At 43.0% G+C, this 13,733-nt stretch overlaps 1 protein-coding gene across 9 annotated transcripts in view; it reads left to right on the top strand.

Moving 5' to 3' along the window:
• LOC101915770 (SAM and SH3 domain-containing protein 1) overlaps nucleotides 1-13,733 on the top strand; it is a 569,828-nt gene that overhangs the window by 492,687 nt on the left and 63,408 nt on the right. The window lies entirely within an intron of this gene.

Raw genomic sequence — 13,733 nt, 5'->3', positions numbered from 1 at the left:
AGGGCAGCTTTCCCTTCTGAAGACAGAGCAGAGCAATTTGTGCCATGGACACTCCCACAACAGTGGCAGCACCTGCCCAAACAAGCAGGTCTTGGCCACAAAAATCCAGGCATTTAGAAACTCTTGCAGGTGTTTGTACAGCTTAAATTTTACTTTGCTCAGATTTTCCTTACCACAGTAAATTAATTTAGCTGGTAGGAGGGCCTACCAGCGAACTGAGTCATAATGCTTACACAAAGACATTAGCAAAGACAGGGTGTTTGGTCATTTGTTCACCAGGTTTTGCATGTGTAACTTATATTTGCTGGAGGGAAGAGGAGACAAGACAGAGCACGCTTCCTTCCTGCAGCAAACCCTTGGCTTGTTGCAGGCAAGCAGCTTGCAGTGCGCTTGCTCCGTCAGCTTGCCAGCAATGACAAAGCAGCATTGGAAGTGCTTGGCAGCAAATTATTAGCTGAAATGATTTGACTTCAATGGATTTTTCCCAGTCAAGATTTTGACCACCACTTGGTTTAGATTGTAATTGAAGTTTACTGCTCATAGCAATACGGCAGTGTTGTTAAGAGGCACCAAGGTCTCTGGACTTGCAGATTTGATTTGCTGTATATTTGTGAGTTTTGTATTTCTTCTGTACCTTTGCTGCTGTCTTTCTCTTTGAGGGGATTGTGCAATTGGTTCGGTTTTTTTAATGGTTTTGCTGGTGGTTCTTTATTCCACGTGTTTTTTATCTGTCTCCAGAATGAGATCTGGTTGCCAACACTTCTTACCTTGAGGACTGCAGTGTACAGTCTGCTTTGCTCTTGCTGTTACTACACATGCATCCCAGCTGTCAACATTTTCTTTGTCACTTCTAGTCTTGTGCTTTGTTATTTTGTTGTCCATAACATTTAATTTCTCTTCTGGGTTTTTGTTTGGTTGGTTTTGATCTATTTCTGTTCTTAGGTACACACCTGTTTAGAATATGATTGGGAAGGCTTAGTTATATGCACTAGGAGTCATGATAAAGCCCCAAGTTTCTGCAGGAAGATGGTAAAAGGTGGCCTTTACATTACACCCAGTTGATTTAAGGACAATGTAAAGCATGCTTGCTCTAGCTGGCCTCCAGAGTGTCAGGGTTTAACCCCAGTCAGCAGCTAAGCACTACCCAGCTGCTTGCTCCCCCCTCAGTGGGACATGGGAAAGAACTGGAAGAGTAAAAGTGAGAAAAAGTAATGGGTTGGGATAAAGACAGTTTAATAAATAAAACAAAAGCTGAGCATGCAACCAAAACAAAACAAGGAATTCATTTGCTACTTTCCAGCGGCAGGCAGGTGTTCAGCCATCCCCAGGAAAGCCAGGCTCCATCACCTGTAGCAGTTACTTGGGAATGCAAACAGCATCACTCCAAATGTGTGTCCCCCCGTTCCTCCTCCTTCCCCCAGCTCTGTATGCTGAGCATGGTGCCAAACAGTATGGAATGTCCCTTTGGTCAGTTGGGGTCAGCTGTCCTGGCTGTGTCCCTCCAAACTTCTTGTGCACCCCCAGCCTACTCGCTGGTGGGGTGGGATGAGAAGCAGAAAAGGCCTTGGCGCTGTGTGAGACAAAAACATCCCTGTATAATCAATGCTGTTTCCAGAACAAATCTAAACCATAGCCCCTTACTAGCTGCTATGAAGAAAATTAATTCTACCCCAGCCAAAAGCGGCACACAAGGTTGCAAATGCATTTCTTGCATTTACAGTTGTAAGTGACCTCCTTCCAATTATTTAATTTTACAGTTCTGCTTAGGCATGTGGAGGGCTGAACCTTCTCTGTAGCTGTACAGATGAGGCATATCCACTTAATTTCATCAGGACATCCCTGTAACTTACAGCCAACTCTTGTGCTGCTGGATAGCCTGCATAAGGACACTCTGTAGCCCTCTTTAGCAAAGTCGCTGGGTTTTGAATGGGCCTCTAAACAGAAGTAGTTACTGGTTGCTGAGGGCTCTGTTTCACTTTATGTATATTTGAAAGACAAGTTATAAAAATGCAAGCAATGCATACCAGCCTTTTTAAAGCCATACTTTGATTGCCTGTGACTGCAATACTCCTTTAATAGTAAAATATGGTGCGGAGTAGAAAGGATGAATAAGAAGGTGCATGAGGGAGTGCAAAGCTGTACAGGTTTTTCTGAAATTAAGCGTATGTGTTACTTGTACACACTGCATTGCTGAAAAACTGTGAGTAGCTCTTGACTGCAAGTCTGCTCTGCACTTGAGCTTCATTCGTTTCTGCATTGCCAGTCATGTGAGTCCTTCTTAAAGTCAAGTGTGATCCACGGTCTGGTGGTGAGAAAGGCTGAAGTTGCAAGTGAAACTTGGGAAGAAGCATGTTGTAGTTGCCACTTCAGGAATAAAATGGTCTAAGCAGCTGATTGTGAGTATGTGGTTTGACTGCAGGGAGAAAATGTTAAGTTAGAAACTAATTTGTAAGACTTTACTGCAGCACTCTTAATTCTCTGGTGAACAGTTGTGGATGCTGAAGGCAGATGATTTGCTTGGAGCAGCGGTGGCAGCTTTCTTTGCAGATTCCTCAGGTCTGAGTTTTATGTGGTTACTGAAGGACAGCTGTTTGCTGAGGTTCAAATGCTTTGTAAGCAGTACATAACAGTGTCATAATTACTTTTTCTCTGCAGATATTCTTAATACTAAGTGTGTTCATCATTCAGCAGTTGGCCTTTTGTTTGGAAAAGACCCTGACTCAGTCTGTGATGGGATAACTCGTGTTGCCTAAAAACACAAATGAGGCAAAGATTGTGCACTGCCATCCTGCACTAGCCTGAAACCAGTGCAATGCCCCTGGGCTGGAGGGAGCAGGAGTCAGCCCCAGGGACTTTGTACTAGGAGGCTGCTGTGGCCCTGGGGAGAGGGTTCTGGTCCTCACTGTCCTTTCCTGGGGAAGATCTCTAGCCTCCTGCCTTGAACAAAGGATGAGTGTTGTACAGCTTTAAATTAGGAATCACTGAAACCTGTATTAAGCACTTTTCTGCGGTCAGGCCAGTGTGCCAGGGCAAGACACACCTCCTATCCCAAGTGCTGGTTACCTGGCAGAAGCCCACTTGTGCCTCTTCAGTAGAACAGCTGAGCTTTGCAAGAACTGGCTGGAGCTCTGCAGCTGGGCTGGAGCCTGGCCCAACAGTGGGAGCTGTTAATGGCATGATTGATGCCTTCAATTTAACCCCTTACCAGCAGTTGTGCTGATTAGTATTGGAGCTATCAGATGTCACTGTCGAACCATTACCCTTCAGAGCCAAACTTGCTGCAGCAGTAATCCCATAGAGCATGGCTTCCATTTGCTGCACCACCACCACCTGGGGCTGTTACTGTTAACTATCTACAGCATGAGAGTTTCTAGTCCAGTCTTAACTTTAAATGTAAATAGAAATGAAGAATATTTCTATCAGTAGTTGTGTAGGTGCAGATTTCTACCATGAGTGTGTAGAAGGCAATAATTACTTCTTAATATTATCAAAACAAGGATGCGCTGTATCTATATTGTAAATATACAGAATTGTGACAAATGGTATAATGGCCTTCAACAACCATTTTTCCCTCTGATGGGAACAATCTTTCATGTTGTCTTTGGGCCTAAAAAATAGAATACAATGCATCAGAGGTGATTTGAAATTCAGTTTGATAGTAACTATCATGTGGTGGCCAGTAATGAAGACTTAAATATGTAAGGATCTGACCCAAAGCATCTATCAAATACAGGCTTTAATTTCAAAGGTAAAGAGAGAATGGCTAATTTAATAGTCTTTTTATCAAAGGTATTTTTTATAGCATGAAGGGCGTATAAATATAGACTAGCAATTTGTGGGCTAATCCTTTTTTGCATTAATATGGTTAATTTGTTTTCAGTTCACTTGTTCAAAAAATTAATTTTCCCCTCACTTTCTAGGAGTCTTTGAAGTTCGCATTCAACTGTCAACCTTTGTCTCTCTTCCCTCACCCCCTCACATTCCTTGAGTGCATTTATGCAGGTTGAGAGTGAGCAGTTCAGTGCCTAGCTCTAGGGAATGAATTCGTATTATCCATCTTAATTTTCAGGTGTTCAGTTTCACATACCTACATAGTAAACAAAACCAGTTTGAATTCAAGTTAAACATTGATTATACTTTTTAAATGGTTATAAAAGGCAGGTTTAAAAAAAAATATATATGTTAAAAGTTTTCCCAATACGACCAGTTTCTTTCCTGCTTCAAGCTTGCCTACTTAGAAAGGATCCTGAAAGAAACTGTTTCTTCAGAATGAGTTTATCGTAGTGGAAGATGTTAGCGAAGAGTCAGTTCCCCATGAGCTGACACAAGTTTTCTGATAGAAGTTTTTTTTCAAAACCTTTTCTCATCTGTATTCCTGCTGTTTCCACTGTCAGCGTGGCTGAAGTGGGGGACAGACTCTACCAGCCCTCCATGTTTAGAAGTCATGATATATACAACATATCTCATGACCAGGGATTTTTCATGAAATGAACATAAAGTCACTAAGGGGGAACTAAACTGGATTAAAAACTTTAAACTGAAAGTGAAAATCAGCAGAAAAGGCCTTCCGAGTCTAAAGCACTGAGAATGGGTGCATTGAAAGCTAGGGCTGCAAGGCTTTCTACTAACAAAGACTGGAGTTCAGGATGTCTGCATTTTTGAGCTTGCAGCTCTTGATGTTTTTAACCTGTGAAAGAGGAGAAAAGAGGCACAGTTTCACTGTCAGTTGGAAAGGAAGAATCTACTTTGCCCCAGTGTTTAAAGTTTTGACATAATTTTTGCATGAAAGGATGCAACAGGAGGCTGTTTGAATTTCTGCATGGAAAGATGAGAAAACCAGTAAATGTGTGTGGGCACAGCCTCATGATAAGACTGCTTGCCAGAGATGTGGGATAACGTGGCTCAGGCCCTGGCTCGGCTCAGCTCAGCTCTCAGTTACATGGTTCTGTTGCCTTTGTTTCCTGCTTTTTTTTTTTTTTTTTTTTTTTTTTTTTACTGGATTCTTTCCCTTCCATAAAGCTTTAAAAGAAATATCCATTTCCCGAGCAGTAGCACTAAAACTTTCAGAAATTCTGTGCTGGGTGTGAGAGGCTTAAATCTGGTATAATTTCTTGAATTAAATCAAGGCTTTAGTCCTGTTCTGAAAGGTTCAATTTCACGTTTAAAAGAAAACACAGAGTAGATATATGTGCCTCTATATACAGGCTTTAAAATTAAAAACTTGGATATAGGTGCAGATTTTCCCAGAAACTTATGAACACAAGAGGAGGCCATGAGCTCTGAAGACCATGGCCTGATGGCAATAACGGGCAGCCCAAAGGGTAGCAGTTGTAGAAACAAAGGGTGGTGCCAGGTTTCTCATGAACTGGTGCTTTTCTTCCACTGCCCATGATGCTGTCAAGCTCTGAATTCTGGGTTTGCCCACCACAGCTAAAGGATCCAACAGAAAGAATCTTATCTCTTTCATGTGTATTTGGGTTTTGGTTTGAGTCTCTGTAATGTAAGGTGTCTCAAATAAAAGAAATGGAGAGAACTGTCTAATTTTACTGCCGTAGCCAATCTGCACATTACAGTGACTGTAACAATGGAAGTTTCTGACACAAAATGTATTGCAGGTTATCAGCTTGACATAAATTAATAATTAAAAAAAGCGGAGGGGGGGAAGTTTTAAGCTAAAATATCCTTTGTTTTCCACCAGATAACTTCTTTGACTTTCTCTTAATCTGTCTCTTTTTTAACAAAGTAAATCACTGCTTTCCCAGAATGGAATTAATGGAAAGTGTTAGTACTTTTTCCCCCTGAAATGAGGGACTTCATTGCTGGTACCCTATGCATCTGTGATATTAGGAAAAAAAATGACCTTTGTGGGTTTCTTCATGAGTAGTGCTTTCTTCTGATTTACCTACTCGTGAATTTCACCAGGGTTTTTAAGGCCTTAGTAACTAAAAGTCAACTGTAGTTTGTGTTTTCTGCTACAGATCTTCTGAATAATTCATTGGTAATTTACTGTTTGGAACAACATCAAGTGAAAATAATGCGGAGTTTTTAAACGTTAGCTGGCACAATAAATGATGATATGAAAGGGAGTACACTTGCAAAAATTCATCTGTACTACATTAACATCCCATTTCACAATAATCCCTGAGCCTTGAGTGTATTGATTGATTCAGCATAAAAGCTTCCATTCATTTGCAGTATAGATCATCTGAAATGTCACGTGCTGGAGGCACGGTTATTGGTGTGTAGGTGCACAACTACCATATCAGTTGTGATATGACACACAATATGACATACAGTGGACTTGTGTTAGCCTAAGTTTCCACGGTACCTCTGAAAGGATTTATAGCATGGCTGTAGGAGTTTCCTGGAGACATTAAGTCTTAGCCTGGGCTTCCCCTTCTCTTTCCTTGCCACTTTTCAGAAAGAAAATACATGTTTTGTTGTTCTTGAAAGTACTAAAGGAAAATTGAGAAAAATGGCAAAGAAGCTTAGTACAAATACAGTACAGCTTTGTGTACACGAGAATGAAAAATGGGTAAGATCTGAAAAGCATTTCATAGAGGGGAATGGAGAACATCACTGAACCTGAGGAATGGGTATCCTGAATTTGAAGAGCACATAAAAACAGATCAGGACCATCAATATTCAGGAAGAAGTTTGGCATATTCTGCCATGGCTTTCAAGGCGAGGAGCTGTTTGGGATTATCTTATCAATGATGCTGTGAGTGCTTTGCTGCAAAACCACTCTAAATACCTGGCCCTGCTATTACAGGAAAGCAAGATGCAGGGTGGTGGGGGGGGGTATGTTATTCACAGAGGTGCTGACTTCCTAATTATTTGAGGGTATCGCTTCTGCTGAGGCCGAGGTACCCACACACCTCCATAGCCATCCTCACTAGAGGGCCGGCAGCTGGGCAAGGAGCCTGCACTTGGCTGACCATACTGTTCCTACCCCAAAGTACACTGCAACACACTGTTGTTTGTTTGTTTATTCATTTATTTTCTCCCTTCCTTGTGTCATTTTCCCAAAGGCCAAAACCCCCTCCCTGGGGGAAGTGGTGACTCTTCCCTGGGCCCTGTCAGCTCCTGCATGAGAGCAAGGGGCAGCATCCAGTTGGGCTTTGCCTCACACCCCACTTGCCTGCATCACATCCTGAGCCCCCTCCAGCTTCACTTTCAACCATTCTTGATGTGGTTTGTTTGGGTTTCTTCTTATTCCTCTGAAATGTTGTACCTCATCCTGATGCCACAAACACCCTCGCTATCTTAAAGTCTTCCCTGGAAACCCATGTATTTTGCTGCGTTTTCAATCACTATTTCTTCTCACAAAAGTTCTTTTTTGGCCTTGCCTGTACATAAAAGTTGATGCTGACAGACCTGAGGAGTTTCAGGCAAAGATGGCAGGTCTCGCTCATCCTGTTTATACCAGCAAGAGCTCTAGTATAGAAGCAGTTATGTCAGCATAAGAGCTCTTTACTGTTTTACCATTTGGATAGTAGCTGTAAAACGTAAAATAAATCAATCAAAGCCATGCTGTGTCCCAATTGCATATATACGCCTTTATATTAATATGTTTTTTTGCACAGACAGCTGCCATATTTCTGGGCTTGCTTCATCTTGGATTGGAAAATTGATCAGAAGGTACTTGATTTCCCTGCTGCAGAAAGCTGTGTTCCTGTATCGACTTTCTCTGAAGCCTGTTGCTGTTGGTGTTTGTGCCGTAATTTCGCTGATTCGGCCTCTATTTGTTACATGTGGGCTTACAAGTTAGCACTGCCTTGCTTTTCATTGTTATAGGGCTTTACAAAAGCTGCAGTTTCTTTGTAATTGCTAATGATTTATGTTTTTCAAAAACATCGTGGAATGTTTCTCAGCCCCTGTGGCTTAGTGTTGCATGCAATGTATTTGAGATGGACAAAAACTTTCTGGTTTTATTGTTGGCAGAGGGGAGAGTGTCAAACGCTTCCCCCCGTGATGTGTTACATTCAATAGATTCCAGCGTTTGTGTCAAGTTGAGAGGCATGATTCTTCTTCCCTAACTAAGAGTAAAAGCAGATGTGAGTGCTGGAGCAGCGCGTTCGCTCTGAAGCTGCATTTCATCAGTAGTAAGCTAAGTGTCTACCTGTGTCTGCACTGTGCTGTACAAGGAGGCACTGAGATACTTGGACTGTTATTTCTGTATTGTGTAGAAGTATTTATTGTTTGAAATCCCTTTGGTTGTTTTTTGGGGTTTTTTTTTGTTTGTTTGTTTTTAGTCATTCCTCCCACATAACTCTGGATCAAGAAAATGAGCTTTGCTGCTGCTACAGGCTGGTATCATTTAGCATGTGTCAGCTCTGGATCTAACGTGCAAGAGTAATGGAGCAGGAAGCCTTCAGTCTTCGCTGAAACTGCTAACGGGATGGTCCAGAGGTTGTGGTTTGAGACTCAAAATGGGACTTTTACTAACCTGTACCACTGGAAACTCACTGAGATGGTTAATTCCCTCAAAAACTTGCTGAGGTGGTTGCTACAGGGATAGGTCTTTTTTTATTTCTTTGTTCTAACCTGTGACCCCATAGCTAGTGACTTGTAGGCAATTTCCATTACACACTTGCATACCTGCACTGTCTTTGCACTGGGGCTTCCCTTCACCTTCTCCAGAACTGCTGCAGAGGCTGAAATATGGTGCATGGTAGAGAACTCTGGGCAGAATGATTGCTTTCAAAGTAAAACAAACTCTTAGAGACCTTTGGTGCTCTGGCTGTCTTTCAGATGTAGCTTTGTTTAATTGTTTCAGAAGCCAGACTAGAACATGCAGTGCGTGTTTGGAGTAAATAAGGAAAATATTTGGGGGAAGAGACTGGCAGAATTTTCTCACAGAAAGTTCTCTGCTGTAGCTGCCTTATTTACACCTGCTGAAATGCTTTCATAAAATTATTTATAAATTTGCGGTTCAGCTACGTCCTTTTTCACTGGTTATGTCACTGAATTTTCCCAGCAGCCGTCTGGGTCTCACTTTGCACGGTTGCTGTCTGCACAGTGAAATTAATCCTGTCTTGGGATCTGCAGAGGAGTGTTTAAATTTATAATTCAGATGGATACAGCTCCTGTGGCAGAAACTGTGAAGAGGTTCATGAATTTCTAATTAGAAGGGATTCATTCAATGAATATAATTTCCTAAACCAAGTTGTGGTGTGGAGCATAGATGAAGCTTAATGTTTAGGTAATTAAAATATGCGTATTCCCCCTAGAATGTGTGAGCCTTACCCTGAGTAACCAGGTTTCCTTTTGGATGCTTCTCTCTACCATGCTTGTATATTTCAGGAGCAGGACAGCAATGCTTTCAGATAGGCAGAAACGTCCCTTATCTGTTATGTTACAAACAGAACAACTGAACTGAAGTTACCATGGGAGGAAGTCTCTCATGAATTCAAAACCTGCCATTCCAGTCAGGAAATGGGTTTCCAGCTTCTTCCCTGGGTATTTAGTGCTTTGTTATTTCTTCCCATATTCATTTTTCAGGCTTAGCTCATAAATGATTGTAAAACTGTTTTCAAGATTTTTGCGAGGAAGGTAGTGTATAAAACTAAAATCCCAATATTTAGAAGCCTGCAATGATTTGAATAGAAAATGCATCCAAATGATCACATAAATCATGGTATACAAAGTAAGCAGAAAAGCTACCTGTCAAGGAAGCTTCTTTCTTGAGCCCCAAGGCAAACAACTTAAGGCTTGAAGCATAAGCCACAAATCCTGCTTGTTAAGCTTACAATGCGCATTTTCATTCAAAATGGGAGATTTCTATGAAACACTTTGCCGATTCGCACTTCTGCACCAGAGCTCCCAAGCCCTATCAGTTCAGCTCCGCAGCTGCTTTTTGCAGCTCCTGCAGCGCGGAAGCGTTGGGGATACCAGGCAGTACCTGGGCAGTGCGATGCCTGCGGACCTTCCCTTCCTTTAGCTGCTGGAGCACAACTTTAGCCAGACCTCGGGACCTCGTCCTGCAGCTGTCTTCCTGACAGCATCAGCTTTGGGTGAAGGAGGAGACAGGAAGGAGATAGGACTGCTAAGAATATGGCCTTAAAGCTGAGAGAACAAAATGTTTCTGCAAGTTGCGGTTGTTTTAAATAAGCTGTAGTTGACTTGATGGAGGAACCCCTAGTTGAAATTCAGTGGGCTTTGCAGGATATTAGCATTACTAATTTATGACAGCTCCCTCTGGCTTTGTTATCGGTATTGGAGATTCTGTGCTGTGCTAGCTTAGACCTTCAGGGGAGCTGGACAAGCTGGTGCTAAGCCACCATTTGCCCTCCATCTTACGTTTTCCCTGGCGGTTGGATGCAATTTGTGAATATCTCCATTTTTCCAGAATCTTCAGATCTTGGTTGCTGTGATTAACAGTGTATTGAACATACCTAATATGCACTGACAGTGTTTAAGTACAGGATGGGTGACTTACGCAGGGCCCCTTAAATCCAGAAACCGTGGAAGTAAATAGGACCTTTGGGAAACACTGGATCTAATCATGTAGTTTAAGGAGTCTGCACTTAATCAGGTACTTTCTCAGATCATTGGGGTTCTTGCGCTCTGCATAGTGTGTAGGTGGCATGAATGCCTGGCACACCACAGGCAAGCTTTGTGGGCACATGTGGAGGGCAGTTATCTGGGGTAGCAGACTGCTGGGACAGAAAATACCAATTGCTCTGATGCCTGCTTTGTCTAGACCAGAGTCCTGGAAATGCAGGCTAGGGATGTCTGTTACTGCAGCCGCTCTTTCTGTAATCCCAAGCTCTCCTCTGTTTCATTTTTAAGGTTTGGTTCAGAAGGGTGAAAGATGTACTTTCATGAAACTAATCTTTGAAAATATTTATTGAAAAGATGTTACAGCATGCTTGAGAGCATGTCAATGATACAACATTTGCTCAGCCTTCTAGAACTAGTCCTTGTTATAAAAAAGGCCCTGATCCTGCTGGATTGAAGTAAACATGACCTGTGGATTTTAACGTGAGGTTTAATGGATTTTTAATTACATGAATACAATTGCTCAAGGCTGGTAAAATTTATGTGTTCTCTATATAGATCTATGCCAGAAGTTCAGTCAAGAGTAGTATTTTCCTAAGTATTTTCCTTTGTTTTCTTGTCTAAATAGCAATAGGAAGAATACCATTCTGCTGGAAAGGCGGGTAGGACTAATAATCACAGCAGTACAGAACCAGCAGGTATTTTGCATTCCAGCATTGCAAAGTAGACCTTTAGAGGAGGGAGCGGAGAGTTGTCCTTGCTTCTGTCCTCCACAGTCATCTTGATCCTATAAAACTGCTCCTGTTCTTACAGGGTGGGCTTGACAGTCAGTGAGAAAAAAGAAAGCAAATTCAGTCAGCTTTTTTAGGATTTTGTTGTATGGGATGCAGATGACTATTCAGTTGAATAGTTTTAGCCTGAAAGTAGTGACTTTCTATTTAATTGCAATTTCAGGCTACAACTTCACATGCTCAAGCAAAAGTCTTCTGTAAAGCCTTGGGAACCCAGATAGCATCTTTTAAATGATAGTTTACAAAAACTAATGTATTAAAAAAACACCAACAAACGAACACTTACAGTAAGCAGCTTTTTAAGGCAATACATAAATCATCAGGAAGTTGGGATCTAAAAGCATGTTTGGGACAAAGTGGATTCTCCTGACTGGTATACTGAAACTTTTAAGATGGGATAGCTGATAAAATGCTCTTTTGTTTTTTGATCTGTGCAGCGGTGTGTGGCCAAACAAGGCGCTCACGAATGGGGAGTGTTTGGACCATGGGGCTTGTCTTTCCTTCCCTCCTTGTGGACTTCTAGGCAGAAGTGGGAGAGTGCCCAAGGAGGATTTGCAGCGGTATGCCTACAGTCTTTTCCAGATGCAAAACCTAATCAGATTCCGTTTTGACAGAGCTAATGGGTAGAGAAAGGGATGTCTTGTGCCAATAGTTATTTTTGCTTTCCTGATCTGTGAATGTCTGTGGAATTTCCCTGGGTTTGGTCCAGCTTCTACTTGACTAGAAGAGTCCTGTTGGATCTGTCAGTAAGTGAACGTGGTTGCCTTTTCATGGTGAGTTCCACTCAAGGACTTAATTTCCCCTTTTGTGCTATAAAATCAGCAAAAGCAGATATGCAGACCATGTATGGACAGGCAAAAGAGAGGTTAGAGAGCTGGGTGGAGAGGAGCCTAATGAAGTTCAAGAAAGGCCAAGTGCGGGGTCCTGCAGCTGGGGAGGAACAGCCCCCTGCACCAGTACAGGCTGGGGCTGACCTGCTGGAAGGCAGCTCTGTGCAGAAGGACCTGGGAGCCCTGGTGGACAGCAAGTTGCCCACGAGCCAGCACTGTGCCCTGGTGGCCAAGGCCAGTGGGATCCTGGGGGGCGTGAGGAGGAGCATGGCCAGCAGGCCGAGGGAGGTGATCCTCCCCCTCTGCTCTGCCCCGGTGAGGCCCCATCTGGAGTGCTGTGTCCCCTGCTGGGCTGCCCAGTTCAAGAGAGACAGGGAGCTACTGGAGAGGGTCCAGCAGAGGGTCCAGAGGCGGTGAGGGGGCTGGAGCATCTCCCTGGTGAGGAAAGGCTGAGAGAGCTGGGCCTGTTCAGCCTGGAGAAGAGAAGGCTGAGAGGGATCTTATCAATGCGTACAGATCTCTGAAGCACAGGTGTCAAGAGGACGGGCCAGGCTCTTTTCTGTGGTGCCCAGAAACAGGACAAAGGGCAATGAGCACAAACTGGAACACAAGCATTTCCATCTGAATCTGCGGAAAAACTTCTTTAATTTGAGGGTGAGAGATCACTGGCACAGGCTGCCCAGAGAGGCTGTGGAGTCTCCTTATGTGGAGACATTCAAAACCTGCCTGGACACGATTCTATGCGACCCGCTGTAGGAGAACCTGCCTTAGTAGGGGGTTGGACTACATGATCTTTAGAGGTCCCTTCCAACCCTGACCACTTTCTGATTCTGTGAAAGCCCCCCAGCAGGGCACTGACCCTGTGTCAGCCATGTTCACTAGCAAGCACATGGCAGTGAGCTGTCCTGCGCCCTCCTGGCTGCCGTGGCCAGCCGTGCGAGCTGCCTCAGCCGTGTGATGGCAGAGTAGGCTTCTGTCTACATCTTGCAAACTTTCTGGGCAGGTTAATCCAACACCACTTTGTGGCAGTCAGTAGTAATTTCCTATTTAGTATTAAAAGGCTGCATTTCCAGAAAATTGTGTCTGCTTTTCTTTTTTTGTAGTAAATCTTAAGAACGTTTTGTCATCCTTCCTGTAAAAAAAGGGCATAGGAAGTATAGTTTCATAGATGTAAGAGATTTACATGTAGACTGAGGAATGCATGAACAAAAAGACCTCCAGTGCTGAGAAATAAATCCACATCCTTTTTTTATTTTCTTGGAGCATGTATACTACTGTGGTTGCTTACTCGGCTACGATGGCCTTTGGCTTACAGTGCTTACTTTGCAATAACTTCACCGGGGTAGGGCTGGCTGAGAATAAACTAACCATAAATAGGTTCCCCCATGGTTTCACATGCAGATCACACAGCAAAGTGTAGTTCTCAGTACTGACAACTATAATTTCTTCCTCAGTTCTAATTGGAGTTTTCCCACTGCTTCAGCTAGGCTCGTTAATAGTACATGCCTTTTAGGCAGCTGGCTTGCAATCTTAAATTAGATATCACTAGTGGGACTTGCCTCATCTAACTTGAGGCAGCTGAAACCTGTCAAACGAGTTGTTCCGTAAG

The sequence above is a fragment of the Falco peregrinus genome, chromosome 7 (genome assembly GCF_023634155.1).
Source record: "Falco peregrinus isolate bFalPer1 chromosome 7, bFalPer1.pri, whole genome shotgun sequence".
NCBI classification, from domain to species: domain Eukaryota; kingdom Metazoa; phylum Chordata; class Aves; order Falconiformes; family Falconidae; genus Falco; species Falco peregrinus.
This window is presented reverse-complemented; position numbering and strand designations above follow the sequence as displayed.